This window comes from Syngnathus typhle, linkage group LG7 (genome assembly GCF_033458585.1).
Source record: "Syngnathus typhle isolate RoL2023-S1 ecotype Sweden linkage group LG7, RoL_Styp_1.0, whole genome shotgun sequence".
NCBI classification, from domain to species: Eukaryota; Metazoa; Chordata; class Actinopteri; order Syngnathiformes; family Syngnathidae; genus Syngnathus; species Syngnathus typhle.
Genome location: NC_083744.1, coordinates 1,567,920 through 1,579,197, shown reverse-complemented (window position 1 = coordinate 1,579,197; position 11,278 = coordinate 1,567,920). Strand labels below are relative to the sequence as shown.

The 11,278-nt window shown below is 42.2% G+C and overlaps 1 protein-coding gene across 11 annotated transcripts in view; it reads left to right on the top strand.

The window, feature by feature from the left end:
• Positions 1 to 2,958, top strand: part of chmp1a (charged multivesicular body protein 1A) — a 46,707-nt gene extending 43,749 nt beyond the window's left edge. For all 11 annotated transcript variants that reach the window (XM_061283818.1, XM_061283817.1, XM_061283819.1 and 8 more), the window contains one exon: positions 1,775 to 2,958. The gene's annotated coding sequence lies outside the window, so the exon portion shown is untranslated. The remainder of the gene's footprint in view (positions 1 to 1,774) is intronic.
• Positions 2,959 to 11,278: the final 8,320 nt, after the last annotated feature.

Here is an 11,278-nt window from a genome sequence, read left to right as displayed (position 1 = left end):
TGCCTCCCTGCTTGGCAATCAGCATTAAAGGTTAGAATTGGGGCGTTAGATCACCAAATGATTCCCGAGCGCGGCACCGCTGCTGCTCACTGCTCCCCTCTCCCCCAAGGGATGGATCAAAATCACACGGGGATGGGTCAAATGCAGAGGACAAATTTCACCACACCCAGATGCGTGTGTGACGATCATTGGGACTTTAAAAATTTGGGTGCGTATTATACATGGGTACAGGCTTTTTTTCCAGCATCGACATGCCATTTTTAGGGTGCGTATTATACATGGAAAGAAAACGGTAATTCGACACAGGGGATAGGGGCGCCTTCACGGTCATGATCTTGGGTTGGCAAATCTTGTTTATTTATATGGTGACATTTTCATCTGCTGCTTATTCATTTATTTAGTTACGGGTATCTATTGCATCTTCTGCACATCTATTCTCTCTAATTTTGTTTGTCGTGACCGATGTTTATATTGTCTTTTTATTTCTCTATTTAATGTTAATTAATTATTAATTCAGAATATTTTGCATGTTTTACAATTTATGTAACTACTGCGTATCTGTTCTTTAACCTCTCTTGTGTGCCCACTTGGATGTGGATACTGCTGGTGATCAATAAAGTATCTCTCTCTCTCTCGCATTCTCGCGTCTCTCGCTCGCTCTCGTTCGCGCTCTCTCACTAAGCCTGAAATGTTGAAAGGTTCAAGGGGGCCGAATACTTTCGCAAGGCACTGTATTTAAATTTTCATCTTTTTAATTTGATTTTCTTTGTTTACTTCATATGTTCATAAACTATTGAAGTAATTTTTCAGATACTTTAAAACAAGTAATTTGAAACCATCATCATCATGTTGATAATTGAGATCAAATCAAAGTCAAAGTCAAAGTCAGCTTTATTGTCAATCTCTTCACATGTCAAAACACACAAAGAAACCGAAATGACGTTTTCTCTATCCCACGGTGACGAGACATATTACACGATAGACATACAAGTAAGCGACACAATATAAAACAAGAAGGCAAAAATTCAAACAATAAATAGTAAGAGTGATGAATAAATAATAAATAAACAGATAACACAATAAATAAGAGGAGCAAACGGAGCCAGCAAGCATAGCGCAAAAGTACAGGACGCTACGCAGAACGGGGAAGCGAGTTCAGGATCCTAACAACCTGGAGTATGAAGCTGTTGTTGAGTCTGGTGGTGCGGGAGCAAAGGCTCCTGTACCTCTTCCCAGAGGGCAGAAGATCGAACAAAGAGTGAGCGGGGTGACTCACATCACTCACAATCGCGGTCGCCTTGCGGGTGAGATGGGAGATGTAAATGTCTTTCAAGGAGTGGAGTGAAGCACCAATGATCTTACCAGCCGTGTTCACTATGCGCCGCAGGGCCTTCAAGTTGTAGTCAGTGCAGCTGCCGCCCCAAACAGCAATACAGCAGAAATGATATGGAAAAAATAAATTGTGATAATATCTTTTGCTATATCATCCAGCCATACCACTTATGGAACTGACCCAGATCAGATTGAGCCATACTGTCATTCAAACAATATTAGATACAGGTCCATAAAGGCAAACAAAATATCATCTGCCTTTCGAGTGACCCAAGCGTTGTGCAATGCATGCTTCATGCTCAGTCGTTCTGATAATTTTGCTCAAGTTCTGAACTGTATGATCCTGATGGCTTTTGAATGAAGAAATATTAAATCACATTTCAAAATGTATTTTTTTTCCCCTAAGTTTTCTTAAGTTTGAGCTTTATCATTTATGTTGCAGGCTCGCTGCTCTGCGGAACTGAAAGGGGACTCGACTCACAGCCATGTGGAAAAAGCCAAGTTTGGTGGTGGTGGTATTTGTGTTCCATCAAGGAAGGAGCATCACATTCCCACTGCCTCATTTTGGCCTTAAGATTGTGTGCCCCCCTCCCTTGCATGCCGTTTGCAAAATGGTTCCGGTTTTCCTTAACTGTATAATGACAACAATAATGTAAATTTTAAATTTGTAAAACCAAGCCAAGTTATATGTTAGTTATTTTATGAGAGTGGGACATTTTTTGTTCTTTAGTACCTGGTCTGGGTCAGACTTTGGTGGCCTGCATACTGTATGGAAAAGCATTTGACTGCCTGGTCTCATCACATTCTTCGAAGTCCCAAATATTTTTACCATTGAATACACCAGTGGACAATCCCTGCATTGGACTTCAGTGAGTCATGTTTGAATTTATTTGTTGTTAAACACGCATGACACAATCGACACCATCCGTGTGAAATACTGTATTCTGGATTGAAGTGCTGTCTAAAGTGCCTGATGGACTGTACAAACTGGTGCAAGGGGAGCTGAGCACCGCACAGTTTTTGTCAAAGTTAGGAAGATGTTTTTGCCAACAGCACCTTAGCAAAAGAACTGATGACAGCTTCCTCTGGGTGTCATAGATGAACATGCGTCATCATTTTATTGTTGCAGTGTAAAGTTGTCCAATTGTGTCTTTTTCTGTGAATATCCCCATACTATATATTTTGTATTCGTAGGCAAGTCACCCAAGAGTGGCCAGGTTAATGTATCAGCTAAACAAATCAGACAGAAGTCGTAACTTAAATTAAAGGTGATTAGATTATCTGAATGTTTTATTATAAATGTAAATTTGCTTTTATTATGTTTTTCATTATTATTTTCGGTGAGAAGATTATTTTTAAAAGGCATCTGAATGTTTTATTAAAAATAGGCCTTTGGTTTTTTTTTTTTTTTGTTTTTTAATTGTGGCTGTTTATTTTAATCGACTAGAAACTTTCATGAGAGACGCACGGATAAAAGCTGTCTTGTCTTCTTACTGAGCAGTTTTAGTGTTGCCCTCTGTTTCATTCCTTTTGCAAATTTTTACAATGCTGTGATATTTGAGATTTCATCTTCGCAGCACTTTTATCTTACAAAAATATAAAACTTTCCTCCAGCGCCCACTTTAATTTGAATTCAGTTTTTGGTGTGTTGATTGCAGACATCAATCGTTTTGTTGATCCATACTAATTGTACACAGCGCTCTGCCTAAATATTTCAGTCCGTTTCAGTGCGACTAGTAAATTACAAGGTCGCATCGCTTTAAGCATTATGGCAACCGTGGTCAGGGGCATCACTGAAGTAAGCTACTACTGGTCGATCACATGACATTTAAAAAAAAAAACATTCTTTCCTATAGGCTAGAATGCATCCCATCGCTTGATTGACATACAGGTAAGCCTGTCGGGAGGCAATCACAGTGAAAAGCACATGCGCAATAGACAGTGACCACACCCCCTCACCGCAGCTGTTTGGCTGCACATGCACAAGCCCAGCACCAAAGCTAAGAAGCTAATCAACGCATTACGCATCAATGCACTTAAACTTCTTAAACTAAAGAAAGTTCATGATCAGCATAAATGTGTGGGGTTGCTGGACCAAGTAAGAAGCCAAACCGTATCACTTTCATCCCATTCATTGATTGACATACAGGTAAGCCTATCGGTAGGCAATCACAGTGAACCGCTGGCTGCGACCATAAAAAATGAGTGGGGTTGCTGGACCAAGTAAGAAGCCAAACGGTATCTTTTATCCCACCACTTGATTGACATACTACAGCTAAGCCTATCGGGAGGCAATCAAAGTGAACCACATCCCCTCAACTCAGCATTTTGGCTGCGCATACACTAGCCCAGGGGTGGGCAAACTTTTTGACTTGCGGGCCGAATTGGGTTCTAAATTTTGACCGAGGGGCCGAACCAGGAGCAGATGGATGTAGTGTTTGTGTGAAGTAATATAAATGACATGTAAAGGTCATTGCATAAAAGGTTTTTACTTTTAGCAAATACTAAAGCATGGATATTAAAAAAAAGCTTTTTGAAAACAAATGCATTTATTAACAGCATTAAAAAAATATTTCACCAAAAAACTACTATCAGTGATTCTTATTAAATACGACACTGTTATGATGAATAACATTTTCCATCACTTCAGCGCCTGCAGGTCAGATTTATGAAATATGTTTATCTAATGAGGCGTAATCACATCCAACAACAAACATTCTGACCAAATACATCATCTTGAAGAATCAGTGAAAGAATACATCTAAATAAAGCAGTGCTTCTCAAATACTGGGGCGCGCCCCCCTTGGGGGGCGCCGTGCTATACCTGGGGGGGCGCGTGTGACCCTGGGGAACAGGCTTTTTTTTTTGCAGTACTAGAATAAAGTGTAATTGCGCATCTTCCCAGCAGGGGGCAGTGGCGCTCTCATTGTTACTTCTGTGACATTTGCGACAGTGCAACATTTTACGATTTACAAGACAAGTTAGGATAGTCACGGTGGGGAGGGGGGGGGCGCGAAAAGTTTTCTTCTTGCTGGGGGGGGCGTAACAGAAAATAATTGAGAAGCACTGAAATAAAGTAATAAAGAAATCAATAGTATTTTTGGTTTCCCTTTTTTGCTAGTGCATCGTAGTCTGGAGTAAAATTTGTTGTGGTAATTCTTAGGATAGAGCCGATGTGTCGGTCCGTTAACCTAGATCTGTGACGGGCTTTGTTGACGTTCATGTGGCTGAACGTCTTCTCACACACGTAGGTCGAGCCAAATTGTCCACTCTTGTTTAACATTTGGCACTCAGTGTCCACCTTTCTTTTCTTTGGGCCACTCATTTTAATGGAAGGATTCCAGGGGAAGGTTTGTGGGGGGCATTAGCGTAAAACTGTATCTGAAAACTCAGCGCGCGAATTACGAGAATATTGACGTCACAGCCTACACTCGAAATTCGGCACTGATAGATGAAATTACTACGTACTACTGAGTACGCACACGCACTTGTGTGCACCGAGCTTTCTGACACAGCTCCCGGGAGTAAATGCGCGGGCGGGCGCTTCCCCATCTACTGGGGAAACATAGTAATTGCAGGGAAAATGACCCCAAAAAGAATTAATAATACAATTTATTCAGGTTTGGCGGGCCGGATTAAACGGCCCCGTGGGCCGGATGTGGCCCGCGGGCCGTAGTTTGCCCATGTCTGCACTAGCCCGACACCAAAGCTAACAAGGTAATCAATGCATTACGCATTGTTGGATTTTGTCCACAATTTAGGGAGCGCGCTATCTGCACCTCACGGCAAAAGCCATTGCAAATCACCTGTTATCCAATTTACCGTAAATTTCGGACTATAAGCCGTGACTTTTTTCTCAAATTTTGAACCCTGCGGCTTATAGTCCGGTGCGGCTTATATAGGATTTTTTCCGTGATTTTTGTGATGACTTGATTACTTTTATACACTCGTAAAAAGGCTGTGGACCGCTGTTGTGAGGCACCGCTTTGCTGGGCGGAGGGATATATGACATGGTCACTGGGGAGAAAAGTGGTGTGTTGATCCTATGTCCAGCCGCCAGGCAAATAGTGCCGTAAAATGTACACAAAGATGAGACAGAACGAGATCAAGACGTTCCACTATGGCGGCTCATTAGTTTCACTTTGTGATTAGAAGGAATTCGGAAATGACGCATATACAGCCTTAGGCAATCAATCTGGCATATCATTCATAGCAAGTGGTGCATGCAAGGGATGGGCCAATCAATGACCTGATGTCACATCTGTTTCCAACATGACAGTGTGCATTAAATTGATTTCTTTACCCATTAAGACCTCAGTGAGGAAGCGCTGGAGGTACACTTATCAATGTTAAAGGTGAAAATCTATTTGCTGGAATGCTGACGAGAGTTTGGATTTCCTTAAAAAGTTAAGGGATTGGAATGACTCTTCATAGTCAAGCCTTTACGTGTTGCAAGGGAAACAAAATTGTTTTAGTAAAACGTTCTATTTTGACTGCAAAATGCATAAATGTATAATTACAGATAACTGACCAATCCAGGGGTGTGCCCTGCCTCTCACCGAAAGTCAGCTAGAATACCAGTTACACTGCAACGCTAAAGTCTCAGTCTACACGTTACACACAAAACTTGTTTTTTGGAATATGAGAGAACGTAGAAGTACCCTGAGGAGACCTCCATACCGAGATCACACAAGAATACCAGAGCCTAGATTCTAACCCCTGTTTTCTGTCAGGAATGTGACGTGGGTGTATTAACCATTCATCCTCTGTGACAATAGTCTTCTGCTACATACAAGGGAAAGGCAAGTGTCCACTAAAAATAGCTTGGGGTGGTGAATGACTGCCCATCCATCCATCCATCCATCCATCCATCCATCCATCCATCCCTAAAATCACTAAATGTACTGACCAAGAACTAAGGTCCAGAATAGAACACCTTGTAATTTATTCCTGAAGGAGACAAGGGGCCCTCAATGGTCAAATTTGTGAAAAATAATGCTTGTGATACTTTGGAGATAACCAGACAACAGCGCTGACCATTGAGAGAGAGCACCTCACACTCGCCTCATGAGCCCCTTACTTCCAAAATGTAATTAGTTACAGTTACTAGACACCTTTCTAAAAAGTAATTGAATCAACTACAGAAGCTCAGTAGGACAAATCACGCGGTTACAAAAGAAGGCCATTAGAATTATAAACACCACTCATAGAGTCTCAGAGTCATTACTGTGCAATAACATCCTGCTCTTCACACCTTTTTGAATTTGTCTACACTGTTTTTGCAATTATTCACATGTCCTGAGTGTTGTTAGTCACCTAAATGTTGAACAGAGGGTGTGTTTTTACCGAAGTCAAATTCCTTGTTTGGCATGCTCAAACATGGCGAATAAAAATTCTTGAATCTTGAATTACAAACTAAGGGATAATGACCACAAATGTACTCTACCCAAACACAGATTAACTAGGAAAAGCTTTTGTATCTCCATTGCAGGTGTACTCTAGAACAATATGAGTCAAAACCTAAAACAATGCTCAAGTATGGTGATGTTTGCCCATTTGGTGCAGTAGATTGTTTTCTGTTTTTACCTAGTACGTATTTATACAAAGTCATAAATTAAATGACTTTCGCCTAGTTTCTGCTTTAATTTTTATTTGTCTTCATTTGATTGATGTATAGTTTACATGTTTGAAACAAATAAAATTCATTAATTGATTCATTCATTCACATTAGTCAGGTAAAACTGTCTCTAGAGTTTAGCAACAATAACTAAAATAACTCAAAGTGCATAACATTCAGTAATGTAACAGTGTATGACATCCAGTGATAAATATCCATCCATCCATCCATCCATCCATCCATCCATCCATTTTCTATACTGCTTGTCCCCACGGGGGTCGTGGGCGTGCCGGAGCCTATCCCAGCAGTCATCGGGCAGTAGGCGGGGGACACCCTGAACCGGTTGCCAGCCAATCGCAGGGCACACAGAGACGAATAACCATCCGCACTTGTACTCACACCTAGGGCCAATTTGGAGTGCTCAATTGGCCTATCAAGCATGTTTTTGGGATGTAGGAGGAAACCGGAGTGCCCAGAGTAAACCCATGCTGGCACGGGGAGAACATGCAAACTCCACGCGGGGAGGGTCGGAGGTGGAATCGAACCGGCCCCCTCCTAACTGTGAGGCGGCCGTGCTAACCAGTGCCCCACCGAGCCGCCCTACTGATAAATATAATACCGTTTTTTTCCATGTATAATGCGCAAAATTTAACTACCGTGTATAATGCGCCCCCATGTAGTATAATACTCACCCTAAAAATGGCATGTTGATGCTGGAAAAAAGCCTGTACCCATGTGTAATACGCACCCAAATTTTGACTCCTACTTAAGTCCGTAAACGTAAAATTATTTCAGAAAAAAGATCATCTTTGGGAACAACTGGATGTTATTCTGCCGGTCAGTATCACTGCGCATGCGCTAGCAAACTCGATAGCGAAGAAATGTTTCGGATTTGTGTAGGGTACATTGTGACAGCAAACGAGCAGGTGATCGAGCAAGCGTCTGATACGAGAGCATTGTGTTCGTATGGAGCGTGTTTGAAGTGAACAGCAGAGAAGAAAGCGCATCTGTAATGGCGGCCTCCGTATCATATCCGGATTTTAAAAAAAAAAAAAAAAAATTTTTTTTTTTTTTGTACCCATGTATAACGCGCACCCCAGATTTTAGGACAATGAATTTGTTAAATTTTGCCCATTATACATGGAAAAAAACGGTAATTTATTGTCTTAAAATCCGGAGTGCGCATTACTATACATGGGTACAATTTTTTTTTTTTTTTTATTATTATTATTTATTATTACCGTTTTTTTCCATGTATAGTGCGCCCCCATGTATAGTACGCACCCCTAACAATGGCATGCTGATGCTGGAAAAAAGCTTGTACCCATGTATAATACGCACCCAATTTTTATGAATTTTTTAAAAAAAAATTTTAATTTTTTTTTTTTTTTTTTTAAGTCCCAAAGATCGTCACACACGCAGGGAGGCAATGGGTCCCATTTTTAAAGTCTTTGGTATGGTCTTAACTAGGCTGGATGTCATTTTTTTTGTTGGCGTTGATTTCTCCGACTGCCCCTAAACGCACCACCGCGCTCCGTGCGCACACGGCGGCTCTGTATGGGAGAGACGTTGAAGAGGAATAAAAACACCCTTGGAAACCAAAACTTGCCCCTCGTCGTGACTCGGAGCCGCAACAAATGTTTCGGATTTGTGTAGGGTACATTGTGGCAGACGGCAAACTAGCAGGTGATCGAGCGAGCGTCTGATACAAGAGCATTGCGGTCGTATGGAGCGTGTTTGAAATGAACAGCAGAGACGAAAGGAACAAGGCAAAGTGTTGTGAAATAAAATATTACCTGTAATACGCATTTTGTTATTTGCTGATTGAAACTGCTAATTAAACTGTGAATTGAAACTAATAGGTGGAGAACTGAACTCTCGCTCTTTATATAGCTGACGTGTCTTGCGCAACCGTTCTGCGCATCTGTAATGGCGGCCTCCGTATGACGTCCGGTCCGCGATGGAGATTAAAAAACAAACAATATTTGACAATAACACACCATCGAGGATTGCACCATCGCATCAAACGATGTGTCGTCAATTATGAATTTTACCAAGTGTGTTGGGCAGGATGGCTGAATGCGATGCGCGATTGACAACAAACAAGAAGAAAGGTGAGTTTTATTTCGGGGGAGATTTGTCATGTCTCGTCCCCAGTTTTGCTATGTGTCTAGGTTGCCATAGTTTCTGTTCGTGTCACCCCGCTCTTCCTGTGTCACCTCAATCGATGTAACGTGTTTTGTATTTAAGTCCTGTCTGCCCCTCGCTCACCGTTGGATCATTGCATGTGTTACTGTCATTCTGTTCCTGTCTTTGGTAATGTCACCCTGTCTTTTTGTTCCACGACTTTGTCGGTCAGTCCTGTTGTTGGTTTTGTTGTACCATGACTTTATTTAAAAAAAAAAAAAAAAAAATTTAAAAAAAAAAAAATTTTTTTTTTTTTCTTTGTACCCATGTATAATACGCACCCCAGATTTTAGGACAATAAATTAGTAAAATATTGCGCACTATACACGGAAAAAAACGGTATTATTATTTTAAGAAAATCATGGTACAACAATTTTTGAAGAAAATCTTGTCACGGATGGTGTGGAAAGGAGCAGGGCGACCAAGTGCAGCTTGGACCAGGGTTCATTGGAGGAACTCAAAACACAGACTTGGTAAACTAACAACAACTAACAAGTCTCTAACAAAACCAACAACAGGACTGACCGACAAAGACGTGGAACAAAAAGAAAGGGTGACATTACCAAAGACAGGAACAGAAACCTGTGTTATTGTCAAATATTGTTTGTTTTTTAATCTCCATCGCGGACTGGACGGAGGCAGTATCACTGCGCATGCGCACTATGGATCCGATGCGACTAGTCCTCTTCTCTTCTTGACTGACAATGAATGTGATAGTTTAATACAATCAGCAAATAACAAAATGCGTATTACAGTTAATATTTCATTTCACAACACTTTGCCTTGTTCCTTTCGTCTCTGCTGTTCACTTCAAACACGCTCCATACGAACGCAATGCTCTCGTATCAGACGCTTGCTCGATCACCTGCTTGTTTGCTGTCACAATGTACCCTACACAAATCCGAAACATTTGTTGCGGCTCCGAGTCACGACGAGGGGCAAGTTTTGGTTTCCAAGGGTGTTTTTATTCCTCTTCAACTTCTCTCCCATACAGAGCCGCCTTTTTCACACATCCGCACGTCTCTTTCCTCTCTTCATTTTAACCTGATCGCGGTGGTGCCTTTACGGTCAGTCGGAGAAATCAACGCCAACAAAAAAAATACATCCAGCCTAGTTAAGACCATACCAAAGACTATTAAAATGGGACCCATTGCCTCCCTGCTTGGCACTCAGCATTAAGGGTTGGAATTGGGGGGTTAGAAACCAAATGAGCAGCGGCGCCGCTGCTGCTCACTGCTCCCCTCTCCCCAGCGGATGGATCAAAATCACACGGGGATGGGTCAAATGCAGAGGACAAATTTCACCACACCCAGATATGTGTGTGACGATCATTGGGACTTAAAAAAAAAAAAAAAAATCGGGTGCGTATTATACATGGGTACAGGCTTTTTTCCAGCATTGACATGCCATTTTTAGGGTGCGTATTATACATGGGGGCGCATTATACATGGAAAAAAACGGTAAAAACTTCTAAGCATGTGGTGAGGACTGTGAGGAAATGGACAGTGGAGTCAAAGCAGGACCACCAAGCCTGCATTGACTGCACCAATTGGGGTGTTTTTGAAGCTGCAACTTCAGACCTGCATGAACTCACCGATACTGTGACATCATACATCAGCTTTTGTGAGGACGTGTGTGCAGACTAAGACCTTCTGCACGTACAACAACAACAAACCGTGGTTTACACCAAACCTCAGTATGCTGCGCAAAGCCAAGGAGGAGGCCTACAGGAGTGGGGACCGTGGCCTGTTGAGGAAGGCCAGGAACACACTGACCTGAGAGATCAGGAAATCTAAGAGGAGCTATGGGCAGAGTTGGGAGAGACACCTCTCGGCCAATCCTGATCCCTTATCCGTGTGGAAAGGCCTGAAGAGCATCACGGGCTTCAAGAGACCAACCCCCCTGTGGGGAACCCAAAGCTTGCAAACCAGCTAAACAGGTTTTACTGCAGGTTTGAACGGTCCAGCCACACAACAGCCTGCATCACAATCAACTTCCACACCTCCCCCCACAACCCCCCTGTTCACACCTCCATCGCCGTTACCACCTAATCCCTCTCTTTCAGAAACTGTGCCCGCACTTCAGATCCGTGAGGAGGAGGTGTGTCAGATGTTCCGGAGACAGAAGGTCAGGTAGGCACCA